Consider the following 16,032-nt stretch of genomic DNA (forward strand, 5'->3'; position numbering starts at 1 on the left):
CATCATATTATGAATTAATTTATTTTAATAAATGAAAATAATACTGCATTCCCCTTATCCTGAAAGTTATTGTCATGATAGTAGACACTTTTCTATATTTCTGTATTTCTTGTATAGAAATGTTCATCCATACTGTCTGTAGCTCATTATGTATTTACTAGGATTTATTTGTATTGATCAGATGGACATATCCTTTTCTTTTTAGTTGCATAAATTTAAAGGCTACAAGGACAGTTTTGGTACATGGATATACTGTGTACTGGCAGAGTTGGGCTTTTATCATAACCGTCAACCAAATACTGCATATTGTGCCCATTAAGTAACTTCTCACCTCTCCACCCTTGCTACTTTCCTACACTTCTGAGTCTCTAGTGTCTATTATTCCATATTCTTTGTCCGTGTGTACACCTTATTTTTCTCCCACATATCAGTGAGAACATGCAATATTTGACTTTGTTTTTAAATTGTGTCATTAAATATAATGACCTTCAGTTCCATCCATGTTGCTATGAAAGATGTAATTTAATAGATATATGTGAAATCTGGTCATTAATTCTTACTTTCATGCTTACTGAAAAGATAAAAGCCTAGTAAGTTGAGGCTGTTATTAAAAGGAATGTCTTCATTACGAGTGAGAGAGACTTTAGAAGCACAGTGCCCTAAATATCAAGAGTTGGATCTCCCTCACCTGCTAAGACCTTAAAATTTGTATTTTGTCCAAAATTAAATTTTAGCCTACTAAAAGGATAGTAATTTAATATGTGTTTTGAACTTTAAATCTCATTTTGTATCCAGTTGCTTGTTAATTATTGCTAATACTTTAGTCTAATAAAGTAGAATAAAGGGATCTATATATTTTTTAAATTTTTAATGTTTCTTCTCTTTGATTTTGAGGTGGAAACCCAGAACACTTCTCTCACACTTCCCCTGGGACATACTCTTTTTCTCTCCTTTCCTCTTTTTCTTCTTCCTCCTCCTTTTTGTTTCTTAAACTGACTAAGGAGGTACTTCCTTCCAAAAAGCCTTCCTTAAATGTGCATTGTATATTAAAGGAAAAAGCAAGTTCCTTTAAAACACAAATGGTGAAACAGCAGTATCTTTCCTCTTCACATTTTAAATTCTGTGTAAGTTGGATCTCAGTGAGCTGCTATCATATACAAACAGCCTGGACCCTTGAGATGTTCTAAAACAAAGAAAATTTGCTCACATTATGATTGTTAATAGATGATTTAGTGTATGACAAGGATTCTTTACAATGCAATGAAGCTAATTATAATTGAGGACAGAAAGCAAAGCCTGCTTCAGCTAGGAAATTCTTCAGAGGCACATGTTATTTTTATGGGCCTCCTTGGGAAGGGGCAGACCATGTCAATAACTAACATTTGCTGTTAAAATATGAAATAATCAAATAACGTCAACCTCAGGGAAACATGTTTAACTGCTTAATCAAATTTTACTTTAAACATTTTCCCTCAAAGTGAGAATGTATCATTTTTAATAGCCAGAGGCAGTTTGTAAAATTGGTTAATGGGTAAGGAAATGTTAAGTGAACCATTTTTTTTTAAAGAATAAGTCATATTTTCATTGTATATAAATTGACAGCAAATTAAGTCCAGAAAACATACGTGAAAAGAATAAGAAGAAAAAATAGTTGAGATGAATAGGATAAAAAGTGAAATCAAAGTGTGGCAACAGATGTTGATTTGGTGGTATGAAATGTAGTCCCTGTGGGAAGGCAGAGTTTAGGTAGAAATCTAGACAAAAAGGAAACATAGGAATATATTGTATTTCTCGTTAACCTAGGTGAAAGATACTGTGATGAGCCATACTGATCCCCCTACAAGACTGTAGGAATTGTGCCCCTGGCTGGCAGCTCTTAACTGTGAACCCTCTCTAGAAATTGCCTAGGCTAGAAAGACTCTCCTCAACCCCAAGGTAGTAACAGCCTGTATCCCATGATAAGTTGGCTGGAATCTAAAGGCTCAGACCCCTTGACCCAATGCAGGCTGACTCTGGAGGACTGCCCTAGTTTCCCTGTGGGGACAGCTGTGGCGTTTGTCAAGACTGGATCAACTTCTCTCTGTCCCTTTCTGCTTCCTTCCTGTCTCTTCTGCTCCACGGGTGCCAATGCTGAAAGTGTCCCTAAGTAAATTTTACCTCAAACTGTACCTCAAGGTCTACTTCCTAGAGAACTCAACTTGTTAACAACCTGTGAAATTATTCCTTTGGTTGCTAATGGCTATTGAGTAAATTTTATTTGTTAGGGATCATGTATGTGTACTGTGCACAGATTATATAATTTGATCTTCCCAACCCACAAGAGATGTACTAATATTGTCCACAGTTTTCAGCTAAGGAAAGTGAAGTATAGTGAAGTTAAATTATTTGTTCTAGGTCTGTGGGCGAGAAAAGTTGGAGTCCAGAGCTGGAGTCTACCACACTTTCCAGGGGACTCTTCAGGGAGAGCCAGATCCTAACCAGGAGCTTATGAGAAAGTTTTAGGAGTGTTGACCCTACAGCAGGGAAGAGTCAATATTCAGGAGGAAAGGGAGAGTCAAATTTAAATGGGTGCTTGTAACTTTCTCTGAATTAAAAAAAAAGTTTTAGAAGGGCAAAAGTTGAATAATAATAAAAAGATCTAATTCAGTCTGAAATTTTGAGATTTTAGTTATTAAATCTTGAAATATAGTTTTATTCTGAGGCTGCTTCAGGTGATGACTTTTAATAGAAATACTAATTTCTGATATAAAAATGTAGGCTTTTTAATTATAAAATTTAAGGTTTGAGGTAGCATCTAATCTAAAATAACTCAGAAATGTTATTACTTAGTTTAACTCAGTTTTATCATCTGCTAGAGAAGAAAGGGTTTCTTTAAAAAAAAAAAAAAATTAAGTTTCCAGCCGGGCGCGGTGGCTCACGCCCGTAATCCTAGCACTTTGGAAGGCCAGGACGGGTGGATCACGAGGTCAAGAGATGGAGACCATTCTGGTCAACATGGTGAAACCCCGTCTCTACTAAAAATACAAAAAATTAGCTGGGTATGGTGGCGCATGCCTGTAATTCCAGCCTCAGGAGGCTGAGGCAGGAGAATGGCCTGAACCCAGGAGGCGAAGGTTGCAGTGAGCCGAGATCGCGCCATTGCACTCCAGCCTGGGCAACAAGAGCAAAACTCTGTCTCAAATAATAATAATAATAATAATAAATAAAAATAAAATTTCCTTAATGTATCCTTCTAAGTATAATATGTAATTATGATTGAAAACAAATGGAAATATAAAGTCTCAGAAAATATAAATTTTGTTACGCTCTTTTTTGAAGCTTGGTGTGATCATACTAGAGCTTTATATTCTTTATAAACTTAATAATGGATATATATTTTATGAGCATTTAATACATATTTCAATGGCTGCACAATGCCATCTTAGGAAAATATACTCTCAGTTTGAATGATGAAAAGGACCTTAAAGTCAGGGGTCACTTAGGGAATGTCAACTGGCTCTGTGGATCCAGTCTACCCAAAACAACAATACCTGATGGACTCAAGAAATAAAATTATTTTGCAATGAAACTTGTACATGAGAAGGCTGAGTGTGACTTCTGAGGATGGATTTTGAGCTACTGTTGTCAAATATATGATGTCATAGTGTCTCATGGCACTTACCTTCATTTAAGATTATTTCTGCTTAACAGCCAAGATTTGAGCGTTTTCAACCTAAAATTATTTGTATCATGTCCATGCTTGAAGCTCCTGGATGATTTCCTATCATTCTTAGATTAAAATCTGACATCTCTTGAGATATTGAGAGGACCTGACTTAACCATGGCTTGACTTACGATTTTTTAAGTTTATGATGCTGTGAGAGCGACTGTAATTCAGTACAGTATTGAGTACATTGCATAAAAGATTCAATGCTTTATAAAATAGGCTTTGTGTTAGATGGTTTAGCCACACTATAGGCTGATATTACTATTCTGAGCAAATTTATGATAGGGTAGGCCAAGCTATAATGTTCTGTAGGTTAGGTGCATTAAATGCATTTTCAACTTACGGTAAGTTGACTGGGATGTAACTCCATCAAAAGTTGAGGAGCATCTGTAAATTTTGCTCCTGCCCACCTCTTCTGTCTCATTTTCTACCACTTCTACCTTGGTTCAAACAGTCTACATATTGCGCTTGTTTTCACTTCCTGGAACTCACCAACTCCCTTGCAACATAAAGGTCTTTGAAGACGCCATTCCCTTGACCAATCTCTCTACCCTGTTGGTCACATTAACTCCCATTTATCATGCATGGTTCCATGGATATGTCATTATTTTCAGAAAGCCCTTTCTGAAACACAGACTAGTTAAAGTTAGCTCATATAAAAACACTCTTAGCACCCAAGTATCTTTGGGGGCACTTGTGTTGGCTGTACTCAAACAATGACAAGGAAGTACATACCTGAAGACTGAGTAAGGAAGCCACATGTGATGAGCTGCATGAGGACAAGGAACATATCTGTCTCTTTCTAAGATCTGCATAAGCCTCACAGTGTTCTCTAATACATGAATACTTGGCTTTTTCAAAAATCTTTGGACAATTAAATTTACTGTTTTTCTAGTGTACGTACTGCTGTAATGATCATATACTTACAAAACAAACACTTGTATTTTCTAGTTGGGTTTATTTCCTAGCATAGACCAAAGAAATACTTACAAAAGGTGAATCCCTTTCTGGGCCAGAATTTTTTATAAAATAATAAAATTGTGTGATAATGAATATTTAATTTAAAAATATTTGAATTTCATTGAGCTCTCACTTTATTATAAAGACTTACATATAAGTAAAAACATTACCAACCTAGGAAGTAAGGGTGGCTAGCTGAGTATGATTTTCTTCGATCTTTCAGGAAATGGCAAAATGTTCAACCTTTTGAGAGAACTTAACTTTATGTTCCTGTTTTCAGTGCTGACACTGCTAAGAATGAATCATTAAATGTGAGAGGAAGGTTAAAGAAAAAGTGTTTAACAAACTGTACTTTTCCAGTGCTACATTTAGAAAAAAATATTTTTTTAATATTGAATATATTTCAATAGCCAGGATATAATGACCATATATGTACACAATCCTATCAATTATTGGAATTTATTTACAAAAGCTTTTTTTTCTTTTTAATTTTAAATTCAGAAAGGACAGGTACAGATTTGTTACATGGGTAAATTGTGTGTTACTGGGGCTTGGTGTACAAATAATTTTATCACCCAGGTAGTGAGCATAGTACCTACGTGATAGGCAGTTTGGTGACCCTCATCCTCCTCCCACCCACCGCCCTCAACTACTTGACCCAGTGTCAAGTAGACCCAGTGTCTGTTGTTCCCTTCTGTGTGTCCATGTGTAGTCAGTGTTTAGCTCCCATTTGTAAGTGAGAACTTGTGATATCTGGTTTTCTGTTCTTATATTAATTCATCAAGGACAGTGATCTTCAGCTGCATCCATGGTGCTACAAAAGACATTATTTTATTCTTTTTTTTTAATGGCTGCATAGGATTCCATGGTATTTACATGTACCACATTTTCTTTATCCAGTCCAATGTGGATGGGCCCCCAGGTTGATTCCATATCTTTGCTATTGTGAATAGTGCTGTAATGAACATACAATTGCATGAGTCTTTATGGTAGAATGATTTCTTTTCCTTTGCGTATATACTCAGCAATGGGATTTGCTGGGTTGAGTGGTAATTCTGTTTCCAGTTCTTTAAGAAATCTCCAAACCGCTTTCTACACTAGCTGAACTAATTTACATTCCCACCAGCAGTGTGTAAGCATTCCCTTTTCTTGGTAACCTCACCAACATCTGTTATTTCTTGGCATTTTTAATAATAGCCATTCTGACTGGTATGAGATGGTATCTCATTGTGGTTTTACTTTGCATTTTTCTGGTGGTTAATAATGCTTAGCATTTCTTCATATGCTTGTTGGCTATGTGTATGTCTTTTTTTCTGCTTTATTATTTTTTTCCTTTACTTCTCTATGTTCCAGTTTCATGTCTGCAGTGTATATCTTCCTTTCAGAAATATCTGTTCATGTTCTTTGCCCATTTTAAAATTAGTTTGTTTGCTTTTAGCTTGTTCATTTCTTTGTAGATTCTGTATATTAGAACTTTGTCAGAGGCAGAGCTTACAAATATTTTCTCCCATTCCATAGGATGTTTGTTTACTCTGTTGAAAATTTCTTTTGCTGTGATGGAACTCTTTAGTTTAATTGTCAAATTTTGGTTTTGTTTCAATTGCTTTTTGAAACTTTGTCATAAAATCTTTGCCATGGCCAATGCCTAGAATGTTATTTCCTAGATTTTCTTCTAGGGTTTTTGAAGAGTTAGGTCTCATTTTTAAGTCTTTAATCATCTTGAGCTAGCTTTTACATATGGTGAACTGAAGGAGCGCAGTTTCAGTTTTCTACATGTGGCTAGCCAGTTATTCCAGCAACATTTATTGAATTGAGAGCCTTTTCCCTATTGTATAAAAAATGCTTACAGAAAGAAATTTTGGTGACTGAAATGAATTATTGAAAGGATGGAAAAGATGTTTCTTTGTTAAAGAATTAGAAATCTCTAATAAAGTGAAATAATGAAGTTCATTATATAACTCAACAAGAGGATTCAAACTCAGCATAAAAAAGTGGAACTAATTCATCTCTCTTATAAATTCGTGAGCTTTGGTTGTGTGAAATAATAGCCTTAATTATAAAGAATTCAACTAAAAGAGGTGTCCATTTATTCAGTATATGTTCTGAGAGTTCCATTTTGGAGAAATTTTTTAATTGAATGGTCTTTGCATTCTTTGTTTATGTATACACAGTTCATGTTGTTGACAAATAGTTTAAGCCTTGGATATGGATTCCTATTTGTGTATTTTATGCAGACAATGATAAATAACACTTGGGGCAGTTTATTGTTTCAATAAATATATTTGAGTGTCTAAGATGTGTCAGGTTCTGGGATAAGCATTTTGGACTAAACAGTGCCCAAAATAGATATCACCTCTGTCCTCAGAATTAGGATCTACTGGTGGGCACAGACATAGACAAAATAATTTTGTTTTTTAAAATTATGTAAATTAAAACTCAAATAAGCACTGTATGGAAAGTTACATGATGCTTTAAGACTATGTAATAGGGGAACTTGACCTAATTAGGAAGGTAATAAAAAGCTTTCTTAGTGAAGGCATGGTAGAATAGTGGGGCTGAAGAATGATGTAATACTTAGTTTAAGAAAGAAAGGAGAAATTTCTATGAAAATCAGTTTTAATAAAATTGCTCTTTGCTATTGCACTCTTTATAAAAAATTGAATATACTGAAGACGTGACAACTTTTGATTTTAAAACATTTTAATTATGAATACGTAATAGTTTTACATACATATGGGGTACATGTGATATTTTGATACAAGCATGCAATGCATAATGATCAAATCAGTGCAGCTGGGATACCCATCACCTCAAGCATTTATCATTTGTTTGTGTTAGAAACATCCCAATTGCATTTTTTAGTTATTTTGTTTTAGTTATTTTGAAATAATTAAGCAAATTACTGTTAAGGATTCTTGCCCTGTTGTGTTAATTTACACTAGATTTTATTTATTGTATCTAGCTGTATCTAATTTTTGTACCTATTAACTATCAATTACTTCATTATTCCTTCTCTGAAATATACATTGTTAAAAGATTTTTGGGTACTATTATATCTTTTTGATATACATATATTTGCATACACTATATTTGGTTTATTTTAGCAAAATCTGATGATATTAAACATGTTCCTCTAAAGTTGGTAGGTTTTTATCTTAATTTGCTTTCGTTTTCACCTTATAATAATTTTTGATAGCTTTCTTTGCCAATGTATATGGAACTTTTTTATGTTTAATAGCCATATAATATTTTATTCCTGCATCTAAAACTTTTATTTAATGATTTATCTAAGAACAATTTGGTTCTTTTAATTTTTTATCATTATCATTGATGATGAATAAAACATTCTTATTGATTGAGGAGTGTTTCTAAAGACTGTAGTAGAAATGTTAGGTCAATGGGTATGAACACCTAATCTTTAGTATATTTCAGTATTGCATTCTAGAAGTTTGTAATAGTCTCATATGTTCCCATGAATAAGGCATACAAGTACCCGTTTTCAGTTTTCTTTGATAAAATAACATATTAATATATCATATTCATCTCTCCTTTTTAAAACCACTTTATTGAGGTATACTTGACATATAAAAAGTTGTACATATTTAATGTATACATCCTAATGAGTTTGGGGATAAATATGTACCTGTGAAACTACCACTACAGTCAAGGCAATAAAAATAATTATCACCTTCTAAAGTTTTCTCCAATTTCCTTTATAATAATTAGATTTTTTGTGAAGAACACATACAATGTCTACCTTCTTAGCATTTATAGATATGCAATACAGTGTTGTTATAGGCACCATGCTTTGTAGTAGATCTCCAGAACTTATTCCTCTTGCATAACTGAAACTTTAGATCCTTTAACCATCACCTCCCATTTTCTCCCTCTCCCCAGCCCCTGGAAACAACCAATCTATTCTCCAATTCTATGAGTTTGACTATTTTAGATTCTATATATGAGTGAACAACAACTGATCTATTCTCTATTTCTATGGGTATGACTATTTCAGATTCTATATATGAGCAAAATAATGCAATACTTGCCTTTTGTTTCTGATTATTTTACTTGACATAATGTTCTCTTAGGTGTCACAAATGGCAGCATTTTTTTTTCTTCCTTGATGCTGATTAATATTCTGTTGTATGAATATATCATTATTTTCTTCATCCATTCATCCATGATAGACATTTAGATAGTTTCTGTATCTTGGCTATTATAAATGATGTTGCAAATAATTTGTGAATGTAGGTACCTCTTCTACACCCTGATGCCTTTTTTTGAATATATACTGAGAAGTATGGTTGCTGAATCTATGCTAGGTCTATTTTTAATATTTTCTGTTGTCTATAATGGCTGCACCAGTTTTTATTGTCACCAACAGTGTACATGTGTTTCCCATTCTTCACATCTTTGCCAGAACATGTTACCCTTTGTCTTATTTGTCTTTGTGTCAGCGATTTGTTTGAATTCCTTATGTATTTTGGATATGGTCTCTTATTAGAAGTGTGGTTTGCAAAGGTCTCTTTCTAGTCCATAAGATGTCTCTTCACTCTGTTGACTGTTTCTGTTGCTGTGCATAAGCCTTTTAGTTTGATATAAACCCATCAGTTTATTTTTTAAAATTCTTTTTGATACTATTGTCAATGATATTTTTTTTAATTTTTTTTCAGATAGTTTATTTTTAGTATATAAGAATGCAATTGATTTTTGAAAGTCGGTTTTGCAATCCACAACTTTGCTGAATTTATTTATTAGTTCTAAAAGTCTTTGGTGGGTTTTAAAGATTTTCTCTATATATGGCCATGCCATTGGCAATAATTGTGTTCAGTTTTTTGATAACCAGTGACATTCACATTGATGCCCCTTTCTAACAAACTGATTTATTACTTTTAAGTTCATCTCTGAGTAATATAGAATAATGATCACTTGTCTGGTTTACCAAATTTAATTAAATATTATGGCCCAGACATGCCTTACATATGCAATACCCCAAACCAAAACATCTTCAACATTTAAAAGAAATACAGTATTTTCAAAAGTGAGCACAACTTAGTATACAAAAAGACTACATATTATATTATATGTGTAAGGAAAAAAAAACAATGTAAGTGAATATTGTATTACTCTTTTAGTGACTGAATTCTAGCACCTCCCATTTGAAATCATACACAGGTATGAAAAAGAACAATAATCTATTTAAAAAGATCAGCAGAAAATATATTACACTGTATTGAGTAGAACATTTATGTCTCTATGGGATATATTGAGGTTTTTCTTTAAACATGAGATCAATTTTTCTGAGCCTTGTATGAATACTTGAGCAAAATGCCTCTGTTGTCTTTTAGGTTTTATCTATTCTTTCTACTTTCCCAATCACATGGTTCTTATCCTTTATGCCCTTTACCTTAAACTGGAGCAACATGTTCTAATGAAGAATAAGCAAATTCACAAATGACATAGGACACACTGTTTTGAAATGTTGATGTCAGTAGAAAACTCTGGTAACTTCTTAAAGTTTTATTTTGAGAAGCATCACTTTATGTGTACTTAATACAACTGCATAATTATTCTGCTACATAAGGATGTTACTTTTTTATTTTACTTTAGGTGCATACTGTATCTGGCATTTCTCCCCATGTTATCCCTCCCCACCCTTCCCACCCTTTGGTGTCTCTCCCCTACCCTCCCCAACTGCCCCCAGTGTGTTATGCTCCTCTCCCTGAGTCCAAGTGTTCTTATTGTTCAACACCCATCTATGAGTGAGAACATGCGGTGTTTGGATTTCTGTTCTTGTATCAGTTTGTTGAGAATGATGGTTTCCAGATTTTGTAAAAATCTGCTCTTGTATCTTCATGAGCACTTTATTTTTGCATTTCAATGTTTTTCTCTTTTAGTGCTTTATTTTTTGGCACATAGATATTTATTACTTTTAGATTTATTTATTTATTACTTTGGATACATTGACATATTTGTATATATATTAATAGATTGTATCAGTTTTTAAAGGTACTAATTTTTCTTTTGTCATTCTAATTTACCCATTAAATGTAAATTATTTATCAAGGCATGTTTACCGATTCTTTCATATATGACTAGTTTTATTTTCCTTTAGAACTGCATGTAAGTAGAAAAGCAGGAGGTAGTCTATTTCAAGACACTATGCTTTAGGATAGTGGAAATTACTTTTTATATTTGTCTTTAAAAATCTGCTTATTTTGTGGTCTTCTGCTATTTTGCTGTATTTTGTTTTACATTGTTTCTATTTTCTTTCCTGAATTCTTTGAACTTTTAAATATTCTTAAGAGATTAGGACAGTAAAACCAGTTTTCAATTGTGCTGTTCACAATCCTTGTGTTTTACCTAATATACTGTTAAGATTATATTCATCTAATTTTAAATTAAAAACAAAACAGTAACTTTTGGCTTTTCCATACAAAAGATGGGAGATTATACACTATTTAATTATTTTTTCCCAGCCCAATTTATGCTATCTTAGAAGTTTTAGAATTATGTAGATTATTTTTTTCTTTCAAATATAAATTGCTTATTTTTAAATTATTAATCAAATTATTTATGTATTTATTCAGTGCTCATGTACATTCCTAACCAGCCCTGGCAAACTCATGCTTAAGGTTTTTTTTTTTTTTTTTTTTTTGAGACGGAGTTTCGCTTTTGTTACCCAGGCTGGAGTGCAATGGCGCGATCTCGGCTCACTGCAACATCCACCTCCTGGGTTCAGGCAATTCTCCTGCCTCAGCCTCCCAAGTAGTTGGGATTACAGGCACGCGCCACCATGCCCAGCTAATTTTTTGTATTTTTAGTAGAGACGAGGTTTCACCATGTTGACCAAGATGGTCTTGATCTCTTGACCTCGTGATCCACCCACCTCGGCCTCCCAAAGTGCTGGGATTACAGGCTTGAGCCACTGCGCCCGGCCCATGCTTAAGTTTTTATTTTAACTTCTTTCAGAAAAACTAAGTCATATGTTTAGAGAAAGTGCTTAGGTAATACATATTTTGAAAATTTTACATGAATACTTTTTTCTTGTATATTGAAATATTCATCATTATAAAATGCCACACAATATTTGGTGTGTTAATACTTTTCCTCAAATTTATGATAGTTCTTTGTTTTACTGCTTTTGTTGTGGAGCAAATCAGAACAATCTGTCAATGTTCCAATGACCAGTGCTCATACAATTGGGGAAAGAAAATTAATAACGGTAGTATTCTCTTATATCACATATTCTAAAATAAATATTTACATTTACTTGCTGATAGAAAGAAATAACTGAATAAATAATTGGGTAAAGGAACAGCTTTCTCTTACATAAGAATCCTAACAAATATGTAGAATTAATGAGAGAAATAGAAAGCTTCATTAGAATTTAGCAGTAACAGCTGTCAGACAAGATCTACCAATGGTTGCTAAAATCAGTGAGCAGAAGTATGAGAAGAAACAGGATGTTTGTATAGAATCAAAGGACCTCCTTTAGTATATTTATTTATTTTTCCCTGTTGATTAATAAACCAGAACTACTTTTAGTATTTAGTAGGAGTTTGTGTTAGTTGTAAAAATGTGTATATTGGATCCAAAATATGTTATATTTTAATCAGTGGCTTGGAGAGAACTAATCAATTCATATTCTGCATTTCCAGCCAAAGGGATATAGGCACAACTGATGAGTGGCACCTTCCTGTGGGAAGCCTCTTCCATCCATCTACGGCATTGATACTGTTATAAAGTATGAATTTATCTTGCTTGAAGAGTTAAGTCTCATTCTCCATGGTTAATGCAGGATTGCTCATACCAGCTTTGCAGTTCCTGTGTTTGTGCTGCTCTCTGTCCAAGACTGAGAATCAGTAAGAAGGTGGCTCTGGGACTCTCTCAGTGGTTTTGCAGGAAACTGATGGTTTTAGGGATTTTGTTGCTGTGGAATTCAGCCCTGTGGGAGTAGATGGCTGTTCAGGATCCTGGTTAACAAGGCAAGATGGAAAGGAGCAGTCATCACCTAGACTTGAAAAAATGGGTAGTAACCAGTGCTTCTTTTCATCACCAAAAACCTGTCACATATTTTTTTACTGAAATCCAAGCTGAATCCATTCCTATCTGTTCCATAATACTGGACTTCTGAATGCCTCTAATGTAGATTTAGTTTTGCTGACTAGCCAACAATGATAGCGAAACAGAGAAGACAAGCTGACAGAAAACGTAGCTGCAGCAAAGAATAAAAATGTAATTATGGAACTTGGCTTGAGTAACAGGTAGGCCATTTGTCCAAAATTTGATAAAATACACTGTAAATCTGTTGCCGCAAAATAAAAGGCAGTAGAGCAGAGAATAAGCCAAGAAAAGGCCGAAGAACTTTAATTTGAAAATCTAAGACAATTGTTTACCCATGGGCAATGATGATCCATCTTCAAAATACATTTATCACGGGCAGAACAGTGATGGCAGCGAACTGGTTTTATAAGTTGGCATCTGTCACAATATCGGATTACTCCTGACGTGGTCTTGGTGTAGATGGAAAGATCCTGGGCTACTCACCTAAGAACTTCCTGATGGGCTTCTCCTCTTGGCTCTGTCTCTGACAATCCTTTCTCTGCATAAGAGAGATGGAATTCTTTTGAAGAAATCATTGGTAATGTAAAGATAGTTTTCCAGTATGACCAAATATTACAAAAAGTAGTTGATAGGTCATCAGGCACACAGCTTGTTCGCCAGTGTTTTCCTTAGACACTATGCACAGCTGGATGGCGTAGGCGTAGTAGGACCAGTGGAGCAGGAGGCTGGTGAACACCACCGGGATCCACTACAGCACCTGCCGGCACCTCCGCCTGGTGCTGCTGCTTGGGCCCGAGGGCGCCATCTTCCAGCTGCATCCACCTACTCAGCTCCGCTGCCACCTGTAGGCCTGTCTCTGGGGCAGGCTGGGCGCGCCCGGCACTCCACAGAGGGACCGGCCCCAGGGCGGTGGCCAGGTGCGCTATGGCGCTAACTCCGCATCCTGCAGCCCCAAGCAGGCGCCGCGGACTCCTGGCTCCTCAGCCCCGCGGAGGCGGCGGCTGCGAGCGGAGCAGTATATTTACTAATTTCAAAGAGAAAAGGATTAAATTTACAGTCGAGCTATCTGGCAGACAAGACCTCAATAAAGTATCAAGTTTACTATCACCAGTAAAATGCTATCTTAATGTATGTGGCTCCCGATACGTATACTGATAACTCATCACTTTCGTGTTGTCTTTCCAAATGTGCATAACTTTACATTAATAATGAGAAATCATCAAACAAGACCCTAGATTGAGACTTTCCACAAAATTACTGAGCATTACTCTCAAAGTTGTCAGCATGAAAGGCAAGGAAAGGCCAAGGAGCTGTCACAGATTAGAGGATGATAAGGAGATAACTATTAATAAAATTAATGTGGAGTCCAGAACAAGATTCTAGAAAAAAGTACACAAATTTATGAATATATTTATATGTATTATATAAATAATATAATATATAATGTAAATAAATATATATAATATATAATATATAATTTATATAATGTATTCATATATTAACATATATTTATATAATATATAATTTATATAATGTATACATATATAAAAATATATATATACGTTTACATATATTTAATGTAGAATCCAGAACCAGATTTATATATTTGAGTATATGAATTTCTATATATTTATGTAAATGTATAGAAACTTATATTTATGTATATATTTAATGTGAAATCCAGAACCAGATTCTAGAAAAAAGTACATAAATTTATGAATATATTTAAGGTTATTTTGAAGATAAGAGAAACCACATATAAGAGAGAAAATGCTGAAACACATTTTCAAAAATAAAGGAATGGCATGCTATGTTTCAGCCTAGAAATATTCTGTATCATAAAGATGCCAGTTTTTTATTTTATCTTCCACATTTTCAATGAAATTCTCCTCCAAATCTCCAGAGAATTTTTAACAACATTACCGTTAATATTTGAATATTAATCTAGAAGACCTACTGCACAAAAATGGCAAAACACATTCTGGCAAAGAACCTGAAAAAAAGGAGAAAAGCCTGGTCTTAACACATGAGGAATGAGTTCTCAACAATAGTGATCAATAGCATGCAATAAAGCTGTCTTTAAAGTTCTGGAAGAAATTCATTATAATTTAAGATTTCCATCGCAGTATTGTTCATAAACATCAAAAACCAGAGACTCTCCAAATGAGCAGCAACAGGAATATAGATGAAATTAATTTTGGTATATTCAAATAATATAATCTACATATCAACAATCCTGAAAAAAAAAACCTATCACACTAATGAAATGGATAAATTTCATAAACTTAATGTTGAGTGAAATAAAACAAAGATATGTGCTGTGTGATTATATTTAAATAAAGGCATGTTAGACATTAGGATAGCAACTACCTTTGGAAAGAGGGATGGCTTCATGGTTGGGAGAGGTTAGGAGGAGTTTCACTTTAGCTGGAAATACCCCGTTTTCTAACCCAGGTTGTGGATACATCAGCATGTTCACTGGTGATCATTTATCGAAATGTATACTTAATGGTTTATTCAATTTATTAGCTCAAGATACAGAGTAATAAAGCTATGATCTTGACATAAAACCTTTCTAAGGATGTAAGAATTGCATAAAATAAGATAAATAATTTGGACCCCACAAATCTGAAATCCTCAATATTATAAAAACAGATAAAAGACAAGTGGTATACCTGAAAAATATTTGTCAAAATATAATAAAACATTGGATTAATATCTAGATTATACAAATTTCAAATAAAATTTTAAAAAGGCAAAGCAATTCATAGATAGTGTCAAAGCTTATGATTAGGTAACTCAGAGAAGAAATACAACAGAGGCCTGGCATGGTGGCTAAGGCCTGTAATCCCTGCACTTTTGGAGGCCAAGGCAGAATAATTGCTTGAGACCAGGAGTTTGAGACCAACTTGGGCAACATAGGAAGATCCTGTCTCTACAAAAAATAAAAAATTAGTCCAGCGTGGTGGCTAATGCCTGTAGTCCCAGCTACTGGGGAAGCTGAAGTGAGAGGATCACTTGAGGTCAGAAGGTGGAGGCTTCCCTGTGCCATGATTGTTCCCCTACACTCCTGTCTGGGTGACAGAGTGAGATTGTGTCTCAGAAAAATAAACGCAGTTGACAAGTAAGTATACAGAAATGACTTCAAATGTAGTATTACCTAGAAAAATGCAAGGTAAAAATGCATATTAGATTTTAAAACACATTACCAGTATTATGTGTTGGCATATATGCAGGGAAATATGTAAGAGTATAGATGTGTATAGCCTTTGAGGAGGTCAGCTTAATAGTACCTGCGC

The 16,032-nt window shown here is 34.2% G+C and overlaps 1 pseudogene; it reads right to left on the reverse strand.

The window, feature by feature from the left end:
- Positions 1–12,238: 12,238 nt before the first annotated feature.
- On the reverse strand, positions 12,239–13,538 carry LOC100410856 (palmitoyltransferase ZDHHC2 pseudogene; annotated as a pseudogene).
- Positions 13,539–16,032: the final 2,494 nt, after the last annotated feature.

The sequence above is a fragment of the Callithrix jacchus genome, chromosome 10, assembly GCF_049354715.1.
Source record: "Callithrix jacchus isolate 240 chromosome 10, calJac240_pri, whole genome shotgun sequence".
Lineage (NCBI taxonomy): Eukaryota > Metazoa > Chordata > Mammalia > Primates > Cebidae > Callithrix > Callithrix jacchus.